Below are 16,872 nucleotides of genomic sequence, written 5' to 3'. Positions count from 1 at the left end.
CATGGCTCCTTCCCCAATAGCAGTTTTTGAGCCTGTGTGAATGTCAGCAGGGCCTCTCTAGAAGCATTGCAGAGGGGTATGAGGATTTAAAAGAGAGTCCTTTAGTTTTCAGGCACGCCTTGTTTGGCTATTAGTTATAGTCAAAATGGACTGAGAGGAGGTATCTGTACATTAACTGCACTGTTAAAAGTATCATTCCAGTCTGCTTTGCTGTCTAAGTGATCTAAAAAAATCAGAGGAAACAACTCAGTTACATTGTTTTAAATCAGCTGGACACAGGTCCACAGAGCTAAGGAGCTCGAGGGAGGGAAGAGTTCGGCTCATTAGTGAAATATTTACAAGCTGTGGAACAAGACCCAGCCTCCCTTTCGGCAGCACAAGGGGGCCCCTGCTCTTCAAAGAGAATACATCTAACTTTAATGTAGCAAGAAGTGTGCCATGAACCCACTCCTTCTGTCCAACTGGGAGAGAAAAAGGACATCAGACCCATGATAATGGATAAACAAAGAGAAGGCTCTAATTACATGCAAGCACAAACACATGGCAAGAGATGATGTCTACTGCTAAGCAGGTGGACTGACTAGCATCTTCAAAAACTCCCCAGTCAGTGTGAGGTTGGGTGAGGCTTTAGCCCTGTCTCCTCACATTGGGAACTGTGTTTGAACCTACCTTAGAGATAAAAGCTAGAGCAAATCTTTCTGATCTGCCTCTTGTCAAAGACTCCTTGAACATGTTTTCCAGCCCTGAAAATGGCATTTTGCTTCTGCCAGGTCCAAAGAGCTTTTATTAAAGTGCCCTTAAACAGAGGATATCAACACTAAATCAAGAAAAAAAGCCATGAAAGCCCAAATCTCCTGCCCCTACTTGCAGAATCACTGTCAATTTCAGTGCAGTTTTGCATTCAGTCTTCATTTCAAGCCTAGAAGGCTGCTTAATATCCTTAACAGAAGCTACTGCAGGTAGGTTGTTCAGCAATTTACTATCATTACACTCAGGGGAACAGAAGTTTTTCAAAGTGTCCCTCGGGGAAGTAAGTGCCACTCTCTAATACTGCAATATGTGACTAATGAAAACCACAGCCAAATTAGACACTAAATATGGGAAATAAAACACTAGTTGCTCAGGTTAACATGAAATGTGATTACAGAAAAAAGCTTGTGTTCAGCTGAAATTCACAATTTGTATGATTAGACCATAGGAAATAGAAAAAGAAAAAGGAAGAACAACACTGAGATTAAGACCGTCACTCTTGTTTAAACTGTCTCTTGTTTAAACTAAGACATTCAGCGGCAGCACCGAGTAGCTTGCTAGGACAAAGAACTGTGACCTGTGTTCATAGCTTTGGCAATCTGTTTGACGATTGACTTACACGGCTTGGCTTGGTTTTATCACAGGTCAGGAGGCATTTGCTAAAAGAATTAAATTACGTGTATCAAGCTGAATTAACTTACAAAGTGAAAATAACCATCTGGTTGGGAAAATGAAACACCTTTTAATATTTGTACTGCATGTGCACATTCATGCACATTAATTTCATCCCTGGTACCAGTGTATGAAAAAAAACCCAATGCAATGAAACAATAATCAATGCATATGTTGATTTCTAGGCTTTTATAAAAGAGGAAAGTCATGGTGCATGCAGGTTGGGATTTGATCTTGTAAAAATCCTTCAGAATATAGGTGGAATGGACAAATTCTGTTTGTAGTTTTTATACTATATTTAAGTTTACTGACATGCTTATTTTCCAATATGAGCTTAAATCCCAACAAAAGTAGATGTGAAAACATATTTAGATATACTGCCAGATATATGTAAATATATATAAGGATATAGTGTATGAGCCAGAGAGGAGAGCAGAGACTTATTGTCATTATAACATGTAAAGTACATAGGCCACAGGCACTGTACATATTGGAAAGCCCAGTTGTAAGGCGGTGAAACATATGGTAGGAATCTTCAGAAAGAGGCTGCCAACTTCCCCATATGGAAACATGCCATTACCACAGAACCCAGAAGGAGCAAAACCAATCACTGGAGGCAAAAGGCACACTTCTGAAAGCAGGATCAGAAGCTTTTCAGTGCAGATATTGTGGAAGTGGAGAAAATGAATGACAACTGTCCACCCTGACCAAACAGACAGCAGTCTAGATTGTAGGACGTTCACACAGACTATCACCAAACAGGAGTGACACAGCCCTCACATTAATTCTAAGATATTGGATATGTATGTTGCCATATGGATTGGTTCACAACGTGCACGCAGCAGCTAGGAAAGGAATTAGTACATATGGTAACATATTGGTACGCACTGAATAAACATGATAAATGATTTATTATTTGCATAATATTATTAATTATATTACACTCAGCCTGGAACACATGCAATTCAATTTTGTACAGATGATAGAATCTGTTCATGTGTTATATTACATACTATAAGAGAAAAATAGTTCCCAGAGATGTTTAGCACAAACAAATTTGTGCATTAAATTCCTGTTTGTGGAGAATCAATGCTATTAGAATAAGAAAGTCTCTTCTGTCTTTGTTTAATTTGGAATTTCTCCTTTATATTGAACCTTTAAAAGCTCATTTAGAATCACCAGATGCAATTGAACCAGACTTACTGCTACATGCCTATTTGGGTGGAGATTGTTCACAGAGAAAGAAACTTTGACAGTCTGAGTTATTTGCTTCCAGAAGCAAAATGGAAACGAGGGAATTTGGGTGACTTCTCCAAGGACATCGAGTGCAAAAGACCGAGGAACACCCGACCTACTCAATCCCATCCTTTATAGTCTCGGTTTGGCCCATTTCGGTATCCTGTCTGGTCACTGGGGACTCCTGGGAAAAGGCAGGCAGTGGCCTGGTCTGCACAGGTCCATGCACAGTAATCAATCTGTTTGTACTATTTTCCATGGGAAGAAAAGGATGATACATCTGTTATTAATACATTTTACTTATACAATATTTCATGTGTGTATAAGACCTCAGAAAATGTTTCAGTGATGCACAAAGGGAGGTATTCAATGTCTTTATTTCTGGGACTGTGTGGCATCCTTTCTCATCAAAGGAAAAGAGATAAGGCTAATTTGCAGATAGCCAAATGTGCCCCTCAGAAGAAAGCTGAACTGTGGAAAAACAAGACCGGTGAATTATACATGACTGGAAATGAGAGCATTGCAGTGGGATATGCTTCCTTAAAAGAGAGAAAAATAATCCATCTGGTGGCTGCTGGAGAAGTAGAAGGGTTGCAAAGCAACTATCCATCGAGAACTATTTCCAATTAACACCCCCCACACCACCCCCCAGCCATTTTCATCCATGCACAGATATAGACACTCTCCTCACCCTGTTGTTTTGTGCATAGCGCGCAAGCTGTTAACTGTGTCGCCTCATGGGGACCTAACTGGCATTTAGAATCAAAACTCCCAGAAGCCAATGTGTAATTAATTAGCCTGCTGTTCCCCTCTCTCCACCCTCCTGTTCCCGTCACCCCCCTCCTTCCACAGTCAGGACTGGGCTTATCGGCCCCTTGGGGACCCCATTTCCCTTCAGCTCGTCGTCAGATTGCGTCTGCAAGGCATCATGGCAGCATTAGTCTTTCCTGAATGACAAATCTATTTGCCTGTACGCATAGCACTCAGCTGATTTGCATTTCCTCATAGCAAAAAAGCCAAGATGGAATACATATTGCTGATTAAAAATAGGCCTCCGCTATAACAGAACTGGCAGCCAGTTACTGCACCGGAGACAATCGTTTGGGGTCTGACATGGTTTGTTTAAGAGTCGCCACAATGTGAAAGAGTGGGAAACAATTTACCGTAGTTTCACTCCTTTGCTCTTTCATGAACTTAACCAATTTACTGCTCAAAAGCCGCCTTGGAGTTTAAAGGTGCTGTCTGAGAGTGCTTGACTACAAATCCCAGGATGCTCAGGAAAAAGGCCCTGACAGCATGACCCAGACCTGTCTGTTTACCATGTTGAAGCAAAAGGGTCTAGAGATTTAAAAACAAATCAGAATTAAAAAGAAAAAGAAATTATAAGGGAGCCTCTTCGGGAAATGAATAGTGAGAATCAGTACTAAAATAAAAACTCAATAGACAGGAAAATCCACTGGCCAAGATGATCTAATATTCTATACCCAGCAGTAACTGAATGATCGCCTGCTGTAATGGATCATGCTGTCCCTCAGTGGAGAAAATGAAGTCATAATTCAAAGGCTTTTGGGAGGTTATTGGTTAAGCCTTAAGCCAGAAAAGAAAGTACTGTATTAATCTATTACCTTAATCAAAGTCTTTGAAACATATTCAACTGGCCTATTTAAAAGTTGACACCTATAAAATCTTTTTCATTTGCTTTCTGTGCACAAACCAGCACTAGTTCACGCAGTGATTTAAAACACTTAGATTCAGATGTGAGTCACAGAGTAACGTTTTCAAACAGTGACATCTAGTAATTATTGTAAAGCAAGCTTGCTGCCATTTTCAATCAGTTTGAGAGTTTTTGTCATCACCTCCAAAATTATATGCAAAGTGCCAGAGACTGGGAATGTGAGAAACACCAAATGATCTTCAAGGAAACAAGGGCTATGCTGAAAAAAAAATGAAGCCACGTCTTAAACCACATGGCTCTCAAACTCTACTTAAATACGGTGCATACAGTCAATGTACAGCCAGGGGCTTTTTCTGCTTTGGGTTCCAGATGTTAATTAATGGGTTGTCTGCATAACCCAGATCGCTATCCATGTGGCCATGGCCTGCCTGTTCATGTCCTAGAAGTGGTTACACTTAAGTGTGGCTGCTGCTCATTGTTCAAGTTCCAAATGCAAATCCGTGTGATTGCTGTGTAGCATTGCCAATATCCGATGAAAAAAATAAGAAACAGCTCCTAGACATGTTGCTTTAAATCTGGAAGTTTCTGTTTTCCCTCTTTCTCTTTCCATGAACGTGTGTAGAAGGCGGCAGTGGTGCACTGAGCTACAGGTGCTGCACATCTGTGGTGAGGGGCCTGTCTCTGCAGGCCTGCCTCCCTCCTTGTCGCTCAGCCAGGTGCAGGAGATGCTGTCCCAGTGTCACCGTCTCTGGGGGCACTTGGGATTCGCCTGTCGGGAGCGTGAGAGACTATTGTGAGCCTGGGTCTCCATGGCAACTAAGCAAGCACTGGAGAAGGCTCTGGGGAGAGTGGTGTTTCAGTTGCGTTAATCTGCACTCCAGGCATCACTCCACTGTTTACTCAGTTCGCTCAGATCCTTGTGTTTTACAGTTTGGGATAGTCTAAAAAAAAAACAACAAACAAAAAATCTAGGCTTCATTAAAGAGCCTTGTGTTTGTGTGTTAGTGGATTCATTGTGTGCCACGGGCAACGGAAGTATTCAACCAGAAATTAATGTCAGCTTCATTTAGAGTTTGAAAACTCTGTTGCCCACTCTTAATTACATTCAATGCCAATTCCCTAACCACTCTCCCCACGCCCTTATTTTTAAAAAGTTTCTATTATTTTCAAACAAAATTAATCTTCTCTCTTCCCCTTGGGTTTTCTATTACAGACCCAAGTGACTTCTTTGAATGAATTCCTTTCATAACAGAGCTCACCTCAGCACTTGCAGAATACAGTTAAGAGATGACAGATTGAGAACAGCTACAACCCTGCACTGAGGCTGGGACTCCAGGCAATGCAGATAAGACTGGTCCAATGTTCAGATTTATATGAGGCACAACGGTATTTTTACTCGCAGTGTGCTGGGAGGGCACAGATAAAAAAGAAGTTATTAATTTGCTCTCAGTTTATCTGAGTTGTAATTGCAGTTCCTTGAGCTAATAACCTGCTTACAGTAGGCTTTTTCTGAGAAGAAAAAAAGTTGTAATATCAGCGCACTGGTGTTTGAACTGAAAAACTCGCAGACAGCACTTGTTCCTCTGAATAATTATTTTGTCAGACAAAATATGGTGCAGCAGCCAGACGCTTAAAACAATTTCTGCCCTTTAATTAGATTTCCTGCTGAACTTTGCTTTACCTGCATTCATGGCAGTGCTGGCTGGTCCTGAAAGTGACTGAAGCCTTCCTTTGCACCATGCTTTTCGTCTGATTTGATTTTGTCCAGACGTTTCCAGGACAGAAGGGGCTTTATTCTCTAAGTCTGAACCTCCCTTTGCCCTGTACATGAAAAAGCATTAAAAACATACCTGAATGCTGCACTATGCCCTAATCACTTCCAGGCCTCCTCAGAAGGATCTGATAACAGTAGACAGGCACTACATACAAAAAAGAAATATGGGGGGCATGCTCCTCACATACAGTCAACATACTGGGTTGGTGTATTTCAACAAATGTTAAAATATGTTTAGAAATTACAAGTACAGTCACAATATTCATCTCACACAAATGCTGCAGATTTGTTAGGTTACTTTCAGTACCACAACAATACCTCTTCAACACATTCCTTTGTGCTTGTTGGCCAAAGGTTCCAGTGGTGCACAACGAAGACCATAGCAGCACAGGGGACATGACAACACTAGGCAAAACAAGCCGAAGTAGAATGGACCCTCTTGTGAAGTTAATGTGTAAGGCAAGATTAACTCAGCAAACGAATGAATTCAGGAAATGAATTAAATGTTTAATATGAAACAAATATGGAAAAAATACAATTATTAAGAATGTCTGGATTTTCTTTCCTTGATATCACCTAAAAGCGTTGCTGTTACCTTCATAATATAGAGAGTGGGGGGTTTGAAAACCGATCTACTCTCACCTTAACCTATGTTGTCCCCCTCCTACAGTTTTGTTAGGAGTGTATGTTGTTCCTTCTTTTATGCTGGAATATTTTTAAATTTCTAAGCAGGCCTCTGCAGACGGCAGCAGTAACAGCAGGAATGATGAAAGCAGTGATTTTTTTTATAATTCCAGCCTTTTGTCCACTGTATGTCATTATAGAGAGCTGTATCTAGTTATTTGTGTCCTGTGGCCGGATACATTTGCACAGAGGGAAACAATTTGTGTAGGAGGATCAGTGGAAGCTGGGGTTGAATCTGATTCAGCCTTTTGAAGGCATCTGGGTCCCCGCTGATTGGGGATGTCACCATGTATCAACATGACACACTACTGGGGTGCTCAGGAAAAGTGCAGAAGGGATGTTTAGTGTAACTGGCAGGCCTTCTCGGAAGGCTTCCAAGTGAAAAAAAAAAAAAACACATTGCAGGAAATACAAAAATTCCTGCAAGCCATAATACCTGCTCACAGTACAAAACTAGTAATCGGTACCCTATCCCTTTCTGCATACAGGGGCTATTTATTTAGAAAATTGAGGAGCAGGTTGAAGAGATGGTTAGTCTATTGCTTTCTCTGTGTTATTGATATTTTTCAGTACATTATTGTTATTCGTTTACATATCATTTAAATGTTCCTTAGACTGGGAAAGAGACTAGAAGGAAGAGCCTGGTTTGTTGGAATTTATAATCCCATGTTTTCTTAAAGGTGCCTTTGAGGCAAAAGATGAAAAAAAAAACCCAAAAGCATGAATAACCAAATACAGGCAATCACAGTGTGCTGAAATATGACAACAACTGTCAAAGCAGATAGAGCTTCTTAAAGTAGAGTTTTTTTGGTTCTCGGTCAGGAAACTATAGCTGCTAACAAGTTTTCAAATATGCTTTTTGCATTGCGTACCCTTCTGAATGAGGAATCACCAACAAGTTCTTCATGTCTTGGCTTCTAACACTCTTTTCTGCACTGCTCAGTGAGTGGGGATGGGCAGACAAGATCTCCCATTAGTGCCTTTTATCTTTCTTGCTGGATGGCTTCCAGTTATGAACAATCATTTTGCAGAGTAAACTGTATACTGCAATTTGCTTAAAAGGAGTGTTGACTATGAATGCATGTTTTTTTTACAATTTTACATTTTATTACAAAAAAACTGCTTGTGCTATTAAAAATAAAAAGATGTTGGCTTCTGCCTTCCTGACAGGAAGGTCTTGATATATAAATGGTTTGAATGTGCTCTGACACTACCTTATCTCACAGAGCCTCATCAAAAAATTAAACTAAAGACACTGTCCTCAGCCCATTCTCGATCTCCTAACCAGTTTAAAAAGACTATTGGTAAATTACTGACTGTATTAGGAAGGTTTACCCCTGAGATCAGAACTGAAAAAGCTTTGTCTCTCCCCTTGTGTGATGCTGAACTTTGCACTGCAGAAACTGTGTTTCACCCTGTGGAGCACTGTCCAAACCTGTTCTGTCTTTTGTGTGTTAGCTGCGCACTGTTACGGGTCTTTCACAAACCAAATGCCAGAGATAAGGCTTCAGACACATATGAGCATCCTGCCACACAACAGGAATGTAAACACATCCCTTTGTAAAGACAATGTTATGTCTATGCAGTGAGGCTTGATTTAGTAAACCACACTTATTGCTAACGGGACAGAAAAGTGAAAAATATCTCCTGTTAACAACCCCTCCCAGCAAACTTTGAGAGACTTCTATATAGGAAGGGTGGAGGGCCCACACTAACACCACAGCGAGTCTCGCACATACCCTGCCACTACGAGACAAATGCTCTAAATATATCAGACTCTTTCATTTTCCTTCTCGACGTAATGCTGTGTACAAACCAAATCCTGGAAGTCACAGATCCTATCTGCTGCTGTGCAAGGTTATCGCCCATTTCATTTGGTTCTGAAAACCACTCCTTCTCCAGCTTTGTTTTCCGTAAGATTTTAACTGAGCAAGGATGCTCCTTCTTGTTCGTTTCATTCAAGGCTCTTTGTTCTATAACAGTGCAGCAGAAGGATTGGTTCTGTTCACCCTTCTGCCATTTCAACAGAATTCAGAACACCTCACTTTCTCAATTAACCTTCTGTTGACTTTACAGCACATATAGGAATTTACCCTATTAAAACAAATTGTAAATCTGATAAGTATATATATTTGGCAAATTATTATTCACCATACCTTTGTACTTTAAAAGACCAGGATAATGAATAAAGGTGTCATACACACAGTTTTACCTATCAGTAATTGACCTAAATAAAGTTAAAAATTGAAGTTTATATCATAATTGTTTATGTTTGCCCAGATAGATGTATAGGTACCCTAACTCAGACATGTTCTGTATGTGCAGAGCATTATATAAATGTGTTTCCTCTATATACTGGTACTAGCTATGCAAGGTCCAGTATGATGCAATTGCTCAGGTTTATAGTGACAGACATTCCTAGATTTCTACAGTGGTGACTGCAGAATTAATTGTTGTACATGAATGTGCTGCTTTAATCCAGTGAATCACATATAAATCCTTCACTTGTGTAGGCAGTCAGAGGTGACGGCCCTTTGCAATGGAAACACCCAGTTAATAAAGCAGAGGCTTTGCCTCCTAATACTCCACCCCAACCTGGTGCTGAATTAATCAGATTAAGTCTAAAGTAATCAGCCTGATATCCGACTTAACATTGTGTATACAATACATAAGAACATAAAAAAAAGTTACAAATAAGAAAAGGCAAGTCAGTTAAACTAGCCTTTTGTGCTTTACAAACATTGTGTTTGTTTGTTCATACATAATTTATACAGTACTTTATGGCTCACAGTTGCACAGGTGGACTGTTGGTATAAACATATCTAAGATTTAAGCTTTTTTTCCCAACTCAGACACAATTACTATACTCAAAACAATACGGAGCATTGAAAGAAATTATCACTCTACTCATGTATATCTAATCACTACAGAACCCAATTTGCAGTAACCGACAACCTTACCAACAATCTTATTGCTACACCAAAGGAGAGCACTTGCTGTTGTTGTACGTTGTGTGTTGTTGTATGCTGTGATTTAAGTGGCTTTCATTATGCTATTTATAAGAGAGACAATATAAACATGATGGATTGTACAAATCACACTAAGACATATTTTAAACAAGATATGTAAAAAATACAGGACAGGTATTGGGAATAACTTTTACTGTTAATGATGTGCATTTGTACCCATTTATCAAACAGGTCATTTGACTGAGTGACATACCTTGTTCAAAGGACCAACAGTGAAACACAGGGATTTGTACGCAGTCTTTCTGTCCAGAGCCTCAACAACCACTCCCTCAATATGTGTAACGATAAAAGTATAATAACTAAGGTTATGATACAACTGCATTCTGAGCAGAAAATATAATCTCCATTCTTTTTTTTACTATGTCGCAAAATCTGAAATGCGAGGTAGTTTCTGCTTTCAGAAATCATCAGGCTAATACTGTGATTTCTCTATAATAGTACACAATGAACTGCATTTGCCTAACGCCTTTCCAAAGGCAGATGATTTTAATTACTATAAATGTGTATTGTGTTTCTTAGAGTTGCAAAAAAGCTATTTTTGATTGATTGTTTTAAGGATAAGCAAGGTGATTATATATTGAGGGAAACACCTCTATGTCTTCATATATTTAGATATTTAAACAACCAAAAGCAGCCCAAAGAAATGGATGCAATTTGCATGTCAAAAAGTAAAATCGTGTTTGGCAGAAATCCATCCAAACTGTTTGCAGACCAAATCACTGAGCTCATAAAGACATCCGTCCCAGCAATTTCTAAAACATAAACGTCAGCGCTCGCACATTGTGCCAAAAGGATGTCTGCTACTACCCTGGTCTTGTTCTGCCAGGACTTGTTCTGTTCCAGAACAAATAACCCCCTTCCATCAAACAGCAGAACCAGTCAACGTTCTGAAGACATAACGTATGACCACAGGGAACTCGAAGACTTGGTTAAAATGGCTTGTAAGCAACAAATTGTATTATTTCACAAGTATGCATGTACAACATTTTCTGAGACACTAAACAGCATGGGAAAGATTCTTTTGATCTCCGAAGACATGCCTGTTGTGCATGTGAAGTACAATCCAACCCTTGGTATTGCCAAGCTACTATTTGTATTGGTCAACATGCTTATTTTAAAGGCGGAAAACAGGCCACTAATTTAGCAGGATGTGTGCTAAATAGTCTTGCTAAAAGCTGCAATTCTTTCTTCACTCAAGTCAAAATGTTGAACCACTGACAGGTTAGTCTTTTTCCTAAACGTTAAAGTTAATCTTTTCTTTTCTTTTTTCTTGGGTGTTGGAGCTATCGGATGAGATTTAGGTCATTAGTGCAGAAGGACAAAAACAAATACATGCACAAGCTTCATGTTCTCAGAATAGGAAGGTTGATAGACAAAAACACAAAAACTGAGTATCTGCAATGTAGCTGAAAGAAAAAACTTCCTTATCATCAGCGGTAGTAAAATGAATATTATCTTTTACATCCACTCATTCTCAGCCCACATCTGATAACAAGGGTCACAGTGAAAATGCCAAGAATTGAAAGATCCTTTCCTGACCTCTGGCATACATAATACCATATTCACAGGCACAGCTTCCTAATCCTTAATAATGCACACAATCAAGCTTGAATATGTTTTAACATCATATAATGTTGCAACTCGCCGTTTGAGGTTTTTCTGCTTCTGGGTCTTGTTTTTGTTACAGTGTTACTGATTTGTTAACTTTGCTTTCATGTTTTATTTACTGTAGAGTGCCTATAGATCTTTCGATTTAATTAATGGTAATTCCATTCCTTCACTTAAGGCTCAATATGTAAAAAATAGGAATACTCTGGCATAAATGTAGAGTGCTCTCTTGGAAATATTGCTTCATTCCTATTACAAACCTCAGTGTGACTAAATCCCAATCCTATTTGCAAGCACATCAGTTATTCCAATTATGAATAGCTGCGTTAATTGTGTGAATTAACTCATTTGAATTCAGTTTTACCTACCCTGCAATTGGAGGGCATGGTGATCAGTACTTATGTCACACCTGCAGGCTCTTAAATTCAGTTCTGGTTTTGTTTCTTTATGACGTGTGCATCATTGATTAGTCTGTTTTTTAACAGGTGTTCCACATTCCTCCCTGAGACAAACGGGTTTGACTGGAGTGGGAACTCTGAATTGCCCCCCACCCACCTCCAGGGGGACAGCATATCTGCAACACCATTTCTTTTTCTCAAGTGTGACTCTAGAATAGAGATTCGTGACACTCTGTCCTTCGGGTTTGAACTAGACATGTTGATGCGAATTACAGGTGGAAAATATAAAATATAGGTTTCGAAAGAAAAAAAACACCTTGAGTCAGTTAGTCCTAGAGTTGTCTTGTTCATAACACTGGTACTTTTGAATTTTAGTTTATTTCTTTTCATAAGTGCAAAACATCAGGTCTACCTCAGATATTACTGAATTCCATAGAAGGTTAAGGAAAAAAATGAGTAGTTTCACCTTTTGGAATGGTTCTGTAAGTGTGTTTCCTCTTTTAAAAAAGGAATGAAGTGAAGTCTAGCCCTACACTTCTGCGTCTGGTTCCTCTTCCATTTGATCACTTTTGCACTGTGCTTGGAAAACAAATCCCACACAAGCACATTCGGTAACCTTTTGATGGACAAGGTAGAAAAGGCAGGCCTTATCCAAGCCCTTTCTCCCTTCCCTTCCTTGTACCCCCTTCACCTGCGCAGGGACTCGCTTCTTCTAACATGCTGTCACAATGGGTAAAAAAAAATTAAAAGCCTTCTTTCAAGGTTGTTGAAGCTGCTTTTCTGCTCAAGGATGAACCCTTCCCTTCAAACAAACAGTTCCTATAGTAACAAAACAAAAGCAGAGACTTCACGAAGTGTGAGTCTGGCTCTTAAGGGTTAGGTTTCCCCACCATATGTAAATTCATACACATACCTTAAGAAGGCACAGGACTCTGCATTAGCAATGCTCTCAGAACACTGACTCCCCTTATGTTGTAATTACAGATTCGGAACATTTAAGCTACTGTAAGACCTTGTTGAGTGAAGGTGGCTGTTATTTCTTTTCCTTTTCTTTTTGATTTATTACCCATCCCTGCATTTTAATTCAGTCAACTTGAAGAGCTGGGAACACTGTTTGTCTTTTTTTTTTCTTTGACAGGCCACTCCTTTGTTGTTTCTCCCGAAGTTGCGGGGCAGTAGTCAGTCTGTACAAATGACTTAAAAGAAATCTCTTTTCGTACACAAAGTGCAAGTGCTGTATACTTTTGCGAATTAGCACAAAGCTACACATGCCGAGAGCATAATGCAGAGGTAATTAAAAAATAGAACTAAAGTGAAACTACAACCTTGCTCATATTCAAAGTACACTAAACACAAGACTTTCTTAATCCAGTATTCAAAGATGATTCAATTGCTTTTTGTATTGGTTAAACCTATACAGCTATAATTAATTTGCTTGTGTTTGCATTAACTGAGTCCATGCGATTCATTGCAAAGCAGCTGAGATTTGGAAGAGCACATTACTTAATGCCCACTGTGACTCTTTATTGGTACACAAGAAAGGGAGACGTGTTTATCGTTAGGATTTTTTTGGAACTCACTTTAGCGCGCCTTTTCGAGAACAAACTGTATCATTAGTTTTGAGAAGTGAAGGCATCTATGCGTGCAAAGGTATTTAACTTGCGCCACCCTGTCTCATGAACTGAACATGGTTAAGTGGTTTGTGGTTTTTACACGTGTACTATTTTATACACTGAATTCATTTGCCTTTCGTTTAATGACTCAGAGACGATCTGCTGCAAACAGTTTATAAATTATAGACTCCATTGTCTTCTATGGAGCACACATCCTGGATGTGTGAGTCCTAGACAATGATTCACTAGCTGTATGACTGGCTAGACGCTGACTTAAAACAGCACCTGTTAAAGTGCAGGTTTCACCTGTCAGTTCAGATTCAAAGCCATGTTCCCTGTAAAAATGCTCAAGTCCATTTGGCAGTGATTGAGGGCAGACTCCCTCCTAGCACAGATTCAATACTTTGAGAACCATCACTTAAAAGTTATTGCCACTAAGGAATTGCTAAAAACAATATATGAAGAGAAAATATATGTTTCACTTCACATCCTGGTACCATATCTTTTGTTTTTGCTGCCTGCGATAAATGTTTCCCAAGAAAGCCAAATTTTTAAAATGAAATGTCATCGTCCAGCCAAAAAGGTGTTGCTGAAAAGGTTCCAAAAAGACATATTGCTGAGGTAATTTTAACTATGGCCTGCAATAATTCTCCCTTTGAAATATTTCTCATAGCTGGGGATTTTTGCTGGCAGACTATTTTTATTTCTGGGGTGGAGAACGCACTACAGCTGCACAATCCCCAGTGAGAACCTGATGATCCATAATTTTTGACATCGGGTAATAAAATCTGTAGAACACTAAACAAAACTTAACTGAAGTGACATAAAATGTAGGGAAGCATACCTTGATTTTATGCAATCCCCAAAAAAATCTTCTATATGAGCTCCTGATTAATATTAAAAGGATATTTCGTACATTTTCGGCACAAAAACATCCTTGACCAAGAAAGCTATTTGTTTTCTAATGTCTCTCGGAAACAGCTCTTCACTTGAAAATATAAAATTATAATCAGTGGAAAGAAGAATTAGAACAAAAACTGACTAGAGCTGCAATAAGAGGCTATTCGATTTTTCAGGAGAATACATAGCAAATTAATAAATATAGAACAGTATTTTTTGTGCTGTGCTTAATCGGCCTCATTGTGTCTACCTTTACTTTGTTTCTGTAATTTTATTGGACTTGTGTATAATCATATTACTATCTCAGGCATCATTAGCTAGTTAGATTGTAGCTACACTTAAGGGGAAGTTTTGTGAACTAAGTAACTTGTCCTGGATAAAGGCATCTGTTCAGCGAACAAGAACAAGAACAAGAAGGAGAACGAGAGCACGTATATTTTAAATTCTTGGGTAAAAGACAAAAGATTAACCACAGCTGCAAGTCATAGCTTTTTTTCATAACTAATGTGAAAGACATAAGACGAAGAAAACCAAGGTGAATAAAATCTACATTCACTTTGCTAGACAAGGACACATCCTTAGACAGAAAAGCCAACAGACTGTTACTCATTGCAAGTGGATTCTGTGGCCCTCAGATCCTGTGAGCTCTTCGAGTGAAACTCTGAACTCTCTGGGTGAGAGGCTGCACGGCCCACTCACTCAGCCCTGTGGGATGAACCCAGGCCGCAGGTCTAGGAAGCGGTCGGCCCATGAGGTTGAGTCAGGCTTGCGTGGTTAATTATCTTCATTCCAAGTATTGTTTCAGCTTGCAAGTAGCTGGGCTTGGGGTTTCTGGTGTTTTGAAATATGCTTTTGTGCAACACAGTCCCTTTTGAAAAATAAATATTCTTATCAGAGCTATGTGTAATAACTAGCAAAATTCATTCTGACTATCTACACACAATTTTAAATGATATTTTCTTGTGTATTTAGTATGTATTTATTATTTTTGCTTTGGGCAACGGTGTAGTTTCAGTTACAATAGTGCTGGTGTAGTGGTACAATAAACAAATTTAGTTTTTGTGGCTTCCTCATTTGTTTAATTATAATCAATGTCACTGAAAAAAATATTACTTTAAATGTTGAAGTGCTGGAGAGCTGTTGACTTTCTCAAAAGGCACTGCAGCCTGTCAGGACTTGTGACGTTTGTCGCTGCCTGTACAATGCTAAGCAACAGCAAAAACAACACCTAGTGAGAAAATCACTTTTATAACAATGTTCTAAACTGCACTAAACTAAGCACAGAACGTTTAGGAAAAACAGACATGGGGCACAAACAGCAAATATATATATATAATAAATCTGCCATACTACTCCTGCTTTCACCCATTCTATAAAGTCCCTCTCATGTTAAATATGCATCCATTTTTACAATTGTTTGATACTTAAGCACAACAGAATACACAGCCTATTTGTTATCAGAATAAATAACTTCTTCATACAGATGTAATATCTCCCAACCAGCCCATGTCTGCTGTTCATGGACATGTCCTATCTTCTTGGTTCATATCATGACATCAGGAATTGCAATCTATGATTTCAATGGCTTGAATGCCCCTTCCCTCAAATGTAGAAGCACCAAATGCCATGTGAATTGTACAGAAGGCTGCTCTTCTTTGAAGCCAAATTGAAAAAAAAGAATCCTTCTGAACTTGGATTTGCCCAACAGTAGCTCTGTGTTGTATTATTTATTAAATATACAATATAAATGAAGTGCTCTTAGACACTCTATTTGTGGAACAGTACAGTAGCTTGGTGTAAATTCTAACCCTTTCACTGCTAGAAAGATTGGCCTCTATGTCCATCCCTGGCTTTTCCTGTTTTTTTTTTCTTTCCAGAAGGGCCTATACTTCCTTTTAAGCAAGATCTCAGTTTGCTGTCATCTCTGCTGGAAGGGTTTGTCTGCCTTTCTCTTTGCTTTGCAATTTGGATCGGAGCAAACGGATTGAAGAAGGAACAGATTTCATACATGCACTCCCCCCTGCCTTTCCTTTAAATGTGCACAAAATGGCAGTGAGAGGGGAAAAAAAAGAAAACATCCAGACAGACGCTCTCCCGTGCACACACGCTCATCCAGCCTCCCGTCTGAGCAGACAGCCAAGCGAGAACAATGCAGAGCTGTTTACTCTGAGGGCCCAGGTGTATTGCAGGCACTGTGCAGCTGGAGCCTGCCTCTGTTGCCTGGTGTCTGTGCCACTCTCTCTCCCCCGTGATGGGAAAGCCAATTCCCAGCAAGGAAAAGAGGCTGTCCAACTCCTTTGTGAAGGCAGGGCACCACATTCTTTCACAGCCATTATTATTGCACCTGAATAACTAAATATTTACAAATGATACAAGATTATGCATGTTAAATAAATTATTTTCGTATGCATCAAAGCAAGCCTAAGTAATGCCGATATTATATGTATTACTAGATGTCTGGTAGCTCTTGACATTCCTGTTTCTCCCTTTAGTAAAGTTTACATACTTTCAGATTAGCGCAGTCAGGAGGTAA

The 16,872-nt window shown here is 39.3% G+C and overlaps 1 long non-coding RNA gene across 4 annotated transcripts in view; it reads right to left on the bottom strand.

Moving 5' to 3' along the window:
* LOC148642121 (uncharacterized) overlaps nt 1-16,872 on the bottom strand; it is a 71,396-nt gene that overhangs the window by 40,988 nt on the left and 13,536 nt on the right. For 2 of the 4 annotated variants that reach the window (XR_015929654.1, XR_015929653.1), the window contains exon 2: nt 6,184-6,252. The exons of the other annotated variants lie outside the window; for them this stretch is intronic. This is a non-coding gene — a long non-coding RNA (uncharacterized LOC148642121). The remainder of the gene's footprint in view (nt 1-6,183; nt 6,253-16,872) is intronic. 4 annotated transcript variants of the gene reach the window in all.

Source organism: Lepisosteus platostomus, chromosome 23, assembly GCF_059453375.1.
Source record: "Lepisosteus platostomus isolate fLepPlt1 chromosome 23, fLepPlt1.hap1, whole genome shotgun sequence".
Taxonomy (NCBI): domain Eukaryota; kingdom Metazoa; phylum Chordata; class Actinopteri; order Semionotiformes; family Lepisosteidae; genus Lepisosteus; species Lepisosteus platostomus.
This window is presented reverse-complemented; position numbering and strand designations above follow the sequence as displayed.